General features: G+C 44.7%; 1 protein-coding gene across 8 annotated transcripts in view; it reads left to right on the top strand.

Moving 5' to 3' along the window:
• The window catches only part of znf385b (zinc finger protein 385B), a 588,958-nt gene that overhangs the window by 38,356 nt on the left and 537,036 nt on the right, over positions 1-13,566 (top strand). Inside the window, exons 1-2 of one of the 8 annotated variants that reach the window (XM_085985983.1) lie at positions 2,000-2,131; positions 2,291-2,375. The exons of 5 other annotated variants lie outside the window; for them this stretch is intronic. The gene's annotated coding sequence lies outside the window, so the exon portion shown is untranslated. Of the gene's footprint in view, positions 1-1,999; positions 2,132-2,277; positions 2,376-13,566 lie in introns of those variants that run through there. 2 more of the 8 variants (XM_085985998.1, XM_085985985.1) reach the window with 2 other exon arrangements.

Raw genomic sequence — 13,566 nt, forward strand, 5'->3', positions numbered from 1 at the left:
ACGTGGTTCCAGCGCGCTGCAAGGGTGCTGTCCAGGTAAAATACCCCAATATTAAAGTCTCTGCCTGGGTATTTTACCTTGCAGGACGGGCTCTTCAGTTGATGTTGTTCCTTGGTTGATCCTGTTGGGTTGAATGAGCTGGACTGAGGGCCCGTTTATTCGAAGCCCCACGCTGTCGTCTTCATACAACCCGTCCTGGTTGTAATCTGGCAGCGAGTTGAGAAGCCGGAGGCAGGAGGGAAGAGGCAAGAGAGCGAGTGGCTTCCTGATGGGCCCATCGTTATACCCCCATCGGGAGCCCTTATCTGCTCGGCAAATCAGTTCAGTCCTTTGTCTGATTTGGGTGAGCTCATTTAAATGTTTAAAAACGTTTATAAAAATGACCTGTAGAGTGATAGTCGTTATGTCTAAAGTAGCCTCGAAACCCTGGCCGTTGTTAAAGATAAGTTGTGAATTGCTCCCATTCAGGCTTAATGTCTCTGGTGAGCGGTTCCCGATTTAAAATGCAGAAAGCCTAATGGCTTGATGGAGTCCATTCCAACTTAATGACTGGAATGTGCAGTCTTTTGTTCAATTTATCAGTCCTTACAAAGTCTTTGATTAGTTTAAAACTTGAACTCCTTGACCTGCTTGTTTTGCAGAACCTTTGTTTTAAAATCCCATTTGGCCTGGTTACGAGGTTTACCGCAGCCATTTTGGGTACCCTGGTTTTAAAATCAAGTCCATCCAGGGTCCCTTTTGATTAATAACTTCGGAGAATGTTGGAATTTTGAGAACCTTACAGCACCAAGAACAGCTATAATGGTTTGCTTTGTCTCATTGTTGAACTCCCCTGCCAATCATAGTTTCACCCTCAGAATATACTGTGCAAATTTAGTCATTTTAAAGTTGTGTTCTGTAAAGTATTAGACAAAAAGCTACAATTAAACACACTTAATGATTATTCAGGTGCAATACCACTTCCAGCATTAAAGTTTGTATTTTTTGCAGTAATTGCACTGTTTCTTTTCGACTGATGATAGAAATAAATAAATGTTTCTTTTGTAATGCTAGTCTTATGCTAACATAGTTACAGTTCAATAACACATCTCTATTTCAGATTACATTTCCCAACAGTAAATAATATGAACAAATCAACATTAAACATCTTGGCCTAGAAATTGGGTATAGCCCCGCTTGGGACGTTAGAATTGGCGCAGCGCAAAGTTTATAGCCAGACGCAACTTATCGCCACCTAGCGCGATATTGGGTTGCATCGCCCCTAAACGTGATTGAGGCGCGACTTCAGGCATTACACGGGACTCCTAAGGCGCTAAACTTCTGGCGCAACCCAATATCGGAGCGGACGGGCGCAGGTGCTCTCAATTACCGATGACCACGAGACTTCCAGGCGACGGCCAGCTCTTAAAGGGGTGGGTCAGTCAGCTTCAGCATCCACACTCTGTGCCTTGCAGGCCTCAGAATTGGTGCAGGCCCTTCTCTGGCGCTAAAAACTTGGACCAGATGGAGAAGGTGAGACAGAGAGCAGAGCGCTTCACCAATGAGGCTCTGGAGCAATTGGTGACCGCAGTGGAGCGCCGGCGAGATGTTCTCTACCCAGACAATGGCAGGAGGCCGAATCATAAGAACTACGGACGAGCTTGGAGGGATGTATGCCAGAGGGTCAACTCCAGCAGCATGGTGACCAGGAGTCCTGTCCAATGCAGAAAGAAATTCAACGACCTCACTTGGGTCGTGAGGGTGGAGGGTGTTTCTGCAAACTTCTGCATCCCTTCATTTGCACCTGACTTTATGGCTACAGGGTGGCCTGTGCCCCATTGGCCATCTGCCAGCAAGCACCCATGGCCCTTTCTGGGCACACACATGCACATTTGACTCAAGGTGTCATGTAAGGGCTCTTGCACCATGGGAGGCATGAGATGATCACTCAGGGCATCAGGTAACATAACTTCCCCTCCTTTCCCCTGCAGTCCAAGCTGGCGAGGATTGGCAAAGACCAACTTCGCACCGGTGGAACCTCCACAAGTGGTCACTCTCACGGATCTCGAGGAGAGAGTCCACCAGATTCTTGGAGGACGTCTGAGTGGTCCTGTAACCACTGCAGCTGCCAACCTCATTGTCGACAGCGATGGTAAGGTTCTCACCTTTTACAACTGTCTCCTTCCACTTGTTCCTCCCGCCAGCATGCTTTCTCACTGTGGACCCATGTCATAGCCTTGCCGCAATCTGGCATCCCTTGCTGCCAAGCTGTCCTTTTGCAAAAGCCACTCTTCCACCTCCCTGCTTTCAGATGCTGCATCACCAGCTCGGGAGCCGGGCCCTCAAGCTGCCAGTGCCTCCAAAGGCTCAATGAGAAAAGGACTATCCAACAGAAGGTCAGCAACTCTCTCCAGCAACGATCAGAATGGCCATCCCAAATGGCTGCAGCTTTTATACTAGTGCTGTCCCCTTTAAATAGCGCCCCCCCCCCGCCGAGTCCGAGAAGGGCCTGGGAATGCTCCATCCAACTGTCACTAATAGCGCCAGGTGGAAAGGTTGCGGGCGCTACCGAATATCCAATCCGGGGCGCCAAAAAGGCGTTGCACACTGAAATGACGTCATGATCTGCCTGCGCCCGCGGGCGCGCGCAAAGAGTTAGCGCCGGCGCTAAAAGGATATTCAATATGGGAGGTGGTGTTACATTCACTGCGCCCGCCCGAAAATTGGGTAACGCCCCAATTCTCGGGCTCTTTAGGCGCTAATCGCTGGCACTACCAACCGAATTTCTAGGCCCTTGTCTATAAGGATGTATGTCTTTGCCCATTCTCATTGACTAATTGATTTGTAGAACCAGAGATCACTGTCCCTTATAATTAATCCCATCCAAAAACAACATCTTGTCAGATTCAAGACCATCCCTGTGGTGTAATTTGATTGCTTCAGTCATAAAATAAAATTCTGCTGAGACACCATTACTCTTAATTCATCTGCTGCACAATATGCTCATTAAAAATAGCATTTGTAACAGAATAAATACACACAATTAAGCATTTTTGGGGGGGGGAAATCTTGAAATTAGCCCTAAATTTAGCTATGCCATCTTCCAATCATCCCAGTAACTCTTCCTCCCAATACAATCGTATGAACCCTGCTGGACATCCTAGGCAAACTTGGGTGTGCCCTCCCTCACTAACACACAGCACCAGATCCACTGACACTCAGCTACTCCATGGCCTACATTGCCTGATGTGAAAAATGCCAGTGCAGCAGACCAATGGCGATGTGCACCCACACCTCCGCGTGGTGGGGTGGTTGCCAGTGTCTCTTCAATTCCTAACCCAGCTGCCTGTGTCTCAACACCACTGCTTACATCTCCCACTGTCCTCTCGCACCTCCTTGGTCCCTCATCTATGGAGCCTCAGCTTCCATCCACTCCAGAGCCACAGTCCAGCCTGACCACGCCTCCTAATATAGCCAGCTTGTGGCTCTTAAGTACCATCTCAAGCTTTGCCCAGCAGACCCTTATTTCTGCACTCAGACTCAGTCCAGTCTGAAAAGTGATTAACACAAAAACTATAACAAACTGTGCAAAGCAAAATGGGGAAAAGAGAAAAATTGAAGGATGAAATATGAAAAAATAGAGGGGAGAAAGATAAAAAGTGAAGAGCGAAAGAAAGGCTAGAAAGGAAAGTATTGAGAAGAGATGCAAAAAATAAAATTGGGTAAAGGCTTTAAAAAGAAGCGCAACTCGTACTATTTTGCAAGTGAGGTGGTAGTAGTTCTCCTCACCTGGATCATCTCCATGAGTTTCCTCAATATTATGAGGTGCTGCCACTTCGCCTTTTGTGTTCTCAATTTATTTTTACTTCAGTTTTTATTTGAGACACTGGATGAGATCTTCTATAACATTAATTATCTAGCTGGATCCTTGTGTAAAAGAGCTTCCTTTGTCCGTCTGATATTGTTGGGGCCAGTTAGTGCTCACCCATGCTAATCTAGGCTTGCATTCCATCGATCTCTCATATCCCATCACTGTAAAAGTAGTTGACAGAGATTGATGAGACTGTTTTCAACTTTGGACTTTACATGCCTGTGTCATTAGAGGTATCGAGTGCTGTTGGATATATGATTGGAAAGCAGGAGTAAAAGGGAAGCTACTTGGACTGAAAAGATGCGGTGGGTGATGTTCCACAGGCACCATTCCTATTTACTGTATACATTAAATTATCTAAATTTGGGAATTGAGATCAATTTTTAAAATTTCTGATGACCACTAATTATGACCGACTGTGACTAGGATTATAAAAACAAAGAAGATAGGAGCAGGAGTAGGCCATTCAGCCCCTCGAGCCTGCTCCGCCATTCAGTGACATCATGGTTGATCATCCAAATTCAGTACCCTGTCCTTGCCTTCTCCCCATATCCCTTGATCCCCTTAGCCTTAAGAAATATATCCAACTCCTTCTTGAATATATTTAATGAACTGGCCTCCACTGCCCTCTGTGGCAGAGAATTCCACAGGTTCACCACTCTCTGGGTGAAGAAATTCCTCCTCATCTCAGTCCTAAATGGCTTACCCCTTATCCTTAGACTATGACCCCTAGTTCTGGACTCCACAGCCATCGGGAACATCCTTCCTGCATCTAGTCTGTCCAGGCCTAACAGAATTTTATAGGTTTCGATGAGATCCCCTCTCAATCTTCTAAACTCCAGTGAGTACAAGCCCAATCGACAATCTCTCATACGTCATTCCTGCCATCCCAGGTATCATCCTGGTGAATCTTCGCTGCACTCCTTCCATGGCAAGAACATCCTTCCTCAGATAAGGCGACCAAAACTGCACACAATATTCAAGGTGTGGTCTCACCAAGGCCCTGTACAACTGCAGCAAGACATCCTTGCTCCTGTACTCGAATTCTTTCGCTATGAAAGCCAACATACCATTTGCCTTCTTAACCGCCTGCTGCACCTGCATGCTTACCTTCAGCGACTGGTGCACAAGAACACCCAGGTCTCTCTGCACTTCCCCTTCTCCCAATGTATTGCCATTCAAATAATAATCTGCCTTCCTGTTTTTGCCACCAAAGTGGATAACCTCACATTTATCCACATTATAGTGCATTTGCCATGTTTCTGCCCAATCACCCAACCTGTCCAAATCGTACTGGAGTTTCACGACATCCTCCTCACTGCATACCCTCCCACCCAGCTTTGTGTCATCTGCAAATTTGGAGATATTACATCCAATTCCCTCGTCCAGATCATTAATATATATTGTGAACAGCTGGGGTCCTAGGACCGATCCTTGCGGTACCCCACTAGTCACTGCCTGCCACTTGGAAAACAACCCGTTTATTCCAACTCTGCTTTCTATCTGCCAACCAGTTCTCTATCCAAGTCAATACCTTGCCCCCAATCCCATGTGCCTTAATTTTGCAAAGCTAATCTCTTATGCGGGACCTTATCGAAAGCCTTCTGAAAGTCCAAATACAGCACATCCACTGGTTCCCTTATCTATTTTACCAGTTACATCCTCAAAAAATTCCAGTAGATTAGTCAAGCACGATTTACCTTTTGTAAATCCATGTTGACTTTGTCCGATCCCATCACTGCTCTCAAAGTGCTCTGCTATTATATCTTTTATAATGGACTCTAGCATTTTCCCCACTACCGATGTCAGGCTTACCAGTCTATAATTCCCCGCTTTTTCTCTACCACCTTTTTTGAATAGTGGGGTAACATTAGCTACCCTCCAATCCATGGGTACTGTTCCAGAGTCTATCGAGTTCTGGAAGATGACCAGCAATGCATCTACTATCTCCAGGGCCACTTCCTTAAGTACCCTAGGATGTAGATTATCAGGTCCTGGGGATTTATCGGCCTTCAATCCCGTCAACTTCCCCCAACACCATTTCCCTACAGATACTGATTTCTTTCGGTTCCTCCCTCTCATTAGTCCCTATATTACCCGACATCTCATGAAAACTGCAAGGGGACATAGGCTAGTAGGATGGGCAGATGCAGGTTAGTAGTAGAAAAAAATGGGAGTTCATCTTGGAAGTAAGAATAGGGAAAAACAATGCCCCTTAAATGACACTTTAAATGGGAAGTAGAGGGACCTTTGCTTGCAGGTACATCGGTCATTTAAGATGGTTGCAAAAGCAGATAATGCCGTCAAAGGGGCTAATGGAATCCTTAGTTTCGCACCGGTAGGCATAGAATGTAGAAGGAACGATGTAGTTTTAAACTTGTGCCAGACCTTGGGCCACAATTAGAATGTTGTGTACAGTTTTGGGCAACCCATTATAGGAAGGATATAAAAGGACTGGAAAAAGAACTGTGTAAATTTACCAGTCATGAGGATCTGCAGTTCATAGAGTCATAGAGTAATACAGCACGGATAGAGGCCCTTCGGCCCATCGTGTCCATGCCGGCCATCAAGCCCTGTCTAATCTAATCCCATATTCCAGCATTTGGCCCGTAGCCTTGTATGCTATGGCATTTCAAATGCTCATCCAAATGCTTCTTAAATGTTGTGAGGGTTTCTGCCTCCACAACCCTTTCAGGCAGTGAGTTCCAGACTCCAACCACCCTCTGGGTGAAAAAGTTCTTTCTCAAATCCCCTCTAAACCTCCCGCCCTTTACCTTGAATCTATGCCCCCTAGTTATTGACCCCTCTACTAAGGGGAAAAGCTCCTCAGCATCCATCCTATCTATGCCCCTCACAATTTTGTACACCTCAATCATGTCCCCCCTCAGCCTCCTCTGCTCCAAGGAAAACAAACCCAATCTGCCCAGTCTCTCTTCATAGCTGAAGCGCTCCAGCCCTGGTAACATCCTGGTGAACCTCCTCTGCACCCTCTCTAACGCGATCACATCTTTCCTGTAGTGTGGCGACCAGAACTGCACACAGTATTCCAGCTGTGGCCTAACCAGTGTTTTATACAGCTCCATCATAACCTCCTTGCTCTTATATTCAATGCCTCGGCTAATGAAGGCAAGTATCCCATATGCCTTTTTTACCACCTTATCCACCTGTTCCGCCGCCTTCAGGGATCTGTGTACCTGCACACCCAGATCCCTCTGACCCTCCGTCTTGCCTAGGGTCTTTCCCTTCATTGTGTATTCCCTTGCCTTGTTAGACCCCCCAAAGTGCATCACCTCGCACTTTTCCGGGTTAAATTCCATTTGCCACTGTTCCGCCCATCTGACCAACCCATCTATATCGTTCTGCAGACTGAGGCTACCCTCCTCGCTATTTACCACCCTACCAATTTTAGTATCATCTGCGAATTTACTGATCATACCCTTTACATTCATATCCAAGTCATTAATGTAGACCACAAACAGCAAGGGACCCAGCACCGATCCCTGTGGTACCCCACTGGCCACAGGTTTCCAGTCACAAAAACAACCTTCGACCATCACCCTCTGCCTTCTGCCACTAAGCCAGTTTTGTATCCAATGTGCCAAGGCACCCTGGATTCCATGGGCTCTTACCTTCTTGACCAGTCTCCTGTGCGGGACTTTATCGAAGGCCTTACTGAAATCCATGTATACCACATCCACTGCGTTACCCTCATCCACACACCTAGTCACCCCCTCAAAAAATTCAATCAAATTAGTCAGACATGATCTTCCCTTGACAAAGCCATGTTGACTATCCCTGATTAATCCTTGCCTCTCCAAGTGGAGACAAATTTTGTCCCTCAGGATTTTTTCCAGTAATTTTCCTACCACTGATGTTAGGCTCACTGGCCTGTAGTTCCCCGGTTTTTCCCTACTACCCTTCTTGAATAATGGTACTACATTAGCGGTTCTCCAGTCCTCTGGCACATCCCCTGTGGCCAGAGAGGTCCTGAATATATGTGTTAGAGCCCCCGCAATCTCCTCCTTTGCCTCACACAGCAGCCTGGGGTACATTTCATCCGGGCCTGGGGATTTATCCATTTTTAGGCCAGCTATAACCGCCAATACCTCCTCCCTCTCGATGTTAATATGTTCGAGCATATCACAGTCCCCCCGCCCTATTTCTATGTCTACATCGTCCTTCTCCATAGTGAAAACAGATGCAAAAAATTCATTTAGAACCCCTCCTACATCTTCCGGCTCCACACACACATTGCCACTTTTGTCCCTAATGGGCCCTATTTTTTCCCTAGTTATCCTTTTACCCTTAATATACTTATAAAACATCTTCGGATTTTCCTTTATTTTGCTCGCCAGTGTTATTTCATGGCCCCTCCTTGATCTCCTAATTTCTTTTTTAAGTATCCCCCTGCACTTTTTGTACTCCTCTAGGGCTTCCTCCGTCTTTAGCCTTTTGTATCTACCAAAAGCCCTCCTTTTTTTCCTAATCCATTCCCGTATATCCCCTGACATCCACGGTTCCCTGTGGTTTTTGGAACCACTCTTGACATTTATGGGAACATGTTGCCCTTGTATGATCTCAATCTCCCTTCTGAAAGCCTCCCATTGCTCCGATGCGGATTTTCCTACAAGTAGCTGATCCCAGTCCATTTTGGCCAGATCCTGCCTTATCCTATTAAAATCGGCCTTCCCCCAATTTAGAACCTTTATTTCCGGCCCATCCCTGTCCTTTTCCATGACCACCTTAAATCTTACCATATTATGGTCACTATCACCAAAGTGCTCACCTACTAGCACTTTTTCCACTTGGCCGGCCACATTCCCTAGAATTAGGTCCAGTATCGCCCCCTCTCTTGTAGGACTTTCTACATGCTTATGAAAAGTCTTGGAAGTTGGGGCTTTTTTCAATGGAGTGGAGAAGGTTAAGGGGTAACCTGAAACAGATCTTCAAGGTCATAAATGGTTAGTACAAGGTAACTAGTGATAAGACTGTTACCAGTGGTTGTGACAATAACAAGAGGGTAGAAATTTAAGATAAAATAATTAAAAGGAAGCTAAGAAAAAAAACTTGACTGAAGGTGGTTTGGATGTGGAATTCTTTTACCTCAAACCATTTCTGAAGCAGTCTGTAAATGCTTTAAAAAGGGAATTATATACTTACTTTAAAAAAAAGAGGAATATTAAAAGGGGTGAGGACCAAGCAGGAAAGAGACATTAGACTAGGTGCCTCTAGAGAAAGCCATGTGCAGTCTGGTCTGTTTCTGTGCTGTAACATTCTATGATTTGCCTGCTGTAAAATCAGGTTATTTGTCTCACGTACTTAGTGGTGTTCTGTACGATAGACTTTTTATCCATGTCGAAATTTCTCTCCAGCTTCCCTTCTTTCCTGAAGGTAGCAAGTTGTATTAGGTATAGCTCTATCACCCCTGTTGGTACGTCACCCTGCATGTCAGTAAGGGTTGCTGATCATGATCAGGACTAGAAAATCTGTCTACTTTTGCCCACCTCCCTGGCCTGAAATGCTGAGCTAGTTGCAATGAACCTATTGTTGCCCTTGCTGAGTTTAGTTACCTCAAGGCGGATATGAGATCGAACCGGTGACCCCCCTCCTCGCTGCAGCTCAGTGGCACATAACTGGTGCAGCTTATAACTGAGCTTTTTAAACGAGGTACAGAAATGCATTTTCATTTGGATATCATAATTTCACTGCACAGATTCAAACTTAATGCTCACAATGGGGGGAAAAAAATCTAACGGCTGTGGCCTATATTAATTTATCGATTATTTGTTGCTCACAATTAAAAATAAATAAATTTAAAAAAATCTTTTGACCTTCAAATCAGAAAAGGGCAAATCAGAAGTGGACTGTTCAAACACATGCCTCCAACCAGTTAATATGCTTCTGTAATTGTGAATTGAGCATCTGATAGTACCTGTAGTGGAAGCAAGATATTTGAAATAATTGTTTTACAAAAATGTTTAATTTTTGCTGATAGTAACATTTGAGGAACTAAACAGCACGATCTATTTCCACAAAATGGATTTTAGCACCACTGGATGAATACTTAACTATGATTTTTGGGTAGAGACGAGGCCCATTATACCTTTTGATTTGAAGGAAGATAATTTAAATATAATTTTAAATGCCACAAAGGCCAGAAATAATTGTTTTAAATTGCACAGCTAATTTCCAAATGGCGCAAAGCTTTTGCTTTCTCAATGACATATAAATACAAGTTGTTGTTTTTAATGCCTTTAACATAGTAAAATGTCCCAAGGCCCTTCACAGGAGTGTTATAAGACAAATATTTGTCACCGAGCCACATAAGAAGTTGGGGCAGTACACCAAAAGCTTGATCAGAGGTAGGTTTTAAGGAGCGTCTTAAAGAAGGAAAGAGTGGCAGGGGGGGGTGGGGGTGCGGCGAGTGGTGAAGGAGATTAGAGATAGGGAGGGACGAGGCCATGGAGGGATTTGAAAACCAGGATGAGAATTTTGAAATTCAGATGTTGCTTAACCGGGAGCCAGTGTAGGTCAGTGAGCACAGGGGTGATGGGTGAACGAGACATGGTGCGAGTTAGGACACGGGCAGCCGAGTTTTGGATGACCTCAAGTTTACGTAGGGTAGAATGTGGGAGACCAGCCAGGAGTGCGTTGGAATAGTCAAGTCTAGAGGTAACAAAAGCATGGATGAGCGTTTCAGCAGTGGATGAGCTGAGGCAGGGGCGGAGACGGGCAGCGTTGAAGGTGGAAATAGGCGGTCTTAGTTATGCCACGAATATGTGGTCGGAAGCTCATTTCAGGGTCAAATATGACACCAGGGTTGCGAACAGTGTGGTTCAGCATCAGACAGATGCTAGGGAGAGGGATGGAGTCGGTGGCTAGGGAACGGAGTTTGTGGTGGGGCCCGAAGACGATGGCTTTGGTCTTTAATTGGAGAAAATTTCTGCTCATCCAGTACTTGATGTCAGACAAGCAGTGTGTCAGTTTAGGTACCGTGGAGGGGTCGAGAGAAGTGGTGGTGAGGTAGAGCTGGGTGTCGTCGGCATACATGTGGAAACTGACGCTGTGTTTTCGGATGATGTCAGCAAGGGGCAGCATATAGACGAGAAATAGGAGGGGTGCCAAGGATAGATCATTGGGGGACCCCAGAGGTAATGATGTGGGAGTGGTAAGAAGCCGTTGCAGGTGATTTTCTGGCTATGATTAGATAAGAATGGAACCAGGCAAGTGCAGCCCCACCCAGCTGGACCATGGTGGAGAGGCATTGGAGGAGGATGGAGTGGTCAACTGTGCCAAAGGCTGCAGACATGTCGAGAAGGACAAGGAGAGAGAGTTTACCTTTGTCACAGTCACAAAGGATGTCATTTGTGACTTTGATGAGAGCCGTTTTGGTACTGTGGCAGGGGCGGAAACCGGATTGGAGGGATTCAGACATGGAGTTGTGGGAAAGATGGGCATGGATTTGGGAAACGACAACATGTTCAAGGACTTTGGAGAGGAAAGGGAGGTTGGAGATAGGGCGGTAGTTTGCAAGGGCGAAGGGGGTCAAGAGTTGTTTTTTGAAGAGAGGGGTAATGATAGCAGATTTGAGGAAGAGGGGAACAGTACCTGAGGAAAGCGAACCGTTAACAATGTCAGCTAACATTGGAGCCAGAAAAGGAAGTTGGATAGTCAGCAGTTTAGTGGGAGTAGGGTTGAGGGAGCAGGAAGTGGGTCGCATGGACAGGATGAGCATGGAGAGATCAAGAGGGGAGAACGGGGAGACACTGGAGAAAGATGCAAGTTCAGGGCTAGGGCAGGGGTGAACCTTAGAGGTCGTTTGGCCCGGTGGGCTAGGGGAAGGTAGGGAAGTGGCAGAGGCAGCTGAATGGATGGTCTCAATCTTGGAGACAAAGGAAAAAAAACAAGACAAATGTGAGGAATAAAATAATGCTTAAAGCATTTCTGCAGTCATGTGATCTGTTTGTCTCCCATCCTACTAATGATACAGCAGTGTGGAAACTTTAGGCTGTGACTAATGGTAATAGTTATGCTCGGTGCTCCACTAATTGCGCAAGATGCACTGCATTAATTTAATGCTGTTGACTGTCAACACAAGGTTACTCTAACTTGCTGTTTGTGAAATACCGTGAACTTTGAATACAGTTTTTTCCTGAATAATTCAATCTGGTACTTTTATAAATACCATTTTATGGTGTTGGAACTTAGAAGAAAATAATCAGAACTCAGAATTTGATTTTCTTCTAGCATATATACACACACATGTTCTGAGTGTACACAGGATTATTCCTGTTTAGTTTCTCTGTCACAGTATCATTGCAGTGAAGGGTGTACTGTGGGTTGAGACTGTCCCAGCATCCTCAGTACTTTCTTTCCTGGTGTTTGGAATGCTGGTTAACTCTGACAAGAAGTGAAGGGTAGAGGGTGGCCGTAGGACAGATATTTGAGATGATGGTTGGGTTGGTAGTGTGGCGATCAGATTGAGACATGGAGAGGTGTGGGGAGGGATGCAGAGGTGGTTTATAGAAAAATGGCCTGTCCTGCTGAATCCTCATTGTTTTTGATTTGTGAGGAAAAATCATTAGCTCTCTAGAAAGGATCATTTCTCATCGCAAAGATTACTTAATATTTATAATACTATAAATAGACTTCAGGGTGTGTGACAGTGTCTGAGAGATTGAGCATATCTGTGACTGAGAATGTAAAAGAGAATAGAAAGACACAACTGTAAAGGAGATACTGTCCCTGACAAGTTGATATGCGCTACTTTTATGGTGGGCGGGGGGAGGGGAAATGTTTTTGGAATCGTTACTCTTGTTGAACTTCCAATGTAAAATGGAGAGAAACTAAAATATTTCCATTTTTCCAGTTAATTACTACCTTCAGGAATTTGATGTTCAGATGAACAGTGTTTAGTATTTACCCTTTGTACTTGAACAAATTGGGGTTTCCCATGAGTGAAAGCAGTAAACCGTGCCTAAAAATTTTTGTTACATGCTCAGTTTCATCTGGTTACAAAACGCAACAATGACTCATCATTTTGAAGCAAATTCTCTTAGTGTGTCATGTCATAATGCATTGTTTTCTTCCCTCCATCCCCCCCCCACCCCAATTCGTTGAAGCATTTTCCTTTTAAAAAAATTATATCAAACATCAAATTGATCATATTTGATGTATGAAACACACACAATAGAAAGAGCCACAGGACTAATGAAGTTAGAATTCTTCAGAGGCATTCTGTATTTTTTCAGGAAAATTTTTATTTTGTATCGGATTGTTGAGCTTTCTCTCAACTTTCCACAGATGTTTCATAAAGCCTTTTTATTATCATTGATCATTTTATACTGCATCTATAAAATGCAGCTCTATTCAGAAGATTTTTCAATGGCTTTCCAGTTGATGGTTGTTTCTATTCACTTAGTGTACTGTGCCTGCTACACTTGAACAAGAATCGACTGGATTGTAGAATTCTCTCGCTGGCAACAATGCAGAGCTTCCTCCTGTTTAAAGGAACTTTGTGTTTCATCATGCTACCCTGCTGAGAGCTTGTGAAATGGAGAAAAATCCATTCACCTATCATTTAATGCTTGTATTTGAACCTAGCTTTGACTTACTGTGAGGCAATTCTGCTTTATTCGGTATTGTTGCAAAGTCTAACAGGACTAACTTCATCTACATGTTGCCCCCTGGCGACATCATCCAAAAACAGTCATTTT

Source organism: Somniosus microcephalus, chromosome 4 (genome assembly GCF_052327205.1).
Source record: "Somniosus microcephalus isolate GS21.2 chromosome 4, FLI_Smic_1.0, whole genome shotgun sequence".
Lineage (NCBI taxonomy): Eukaryota > Metazoa > Chordata > Chondrichthyes > Squaliformes > Somniosidae > Somniosus > Somniosus microcephalus.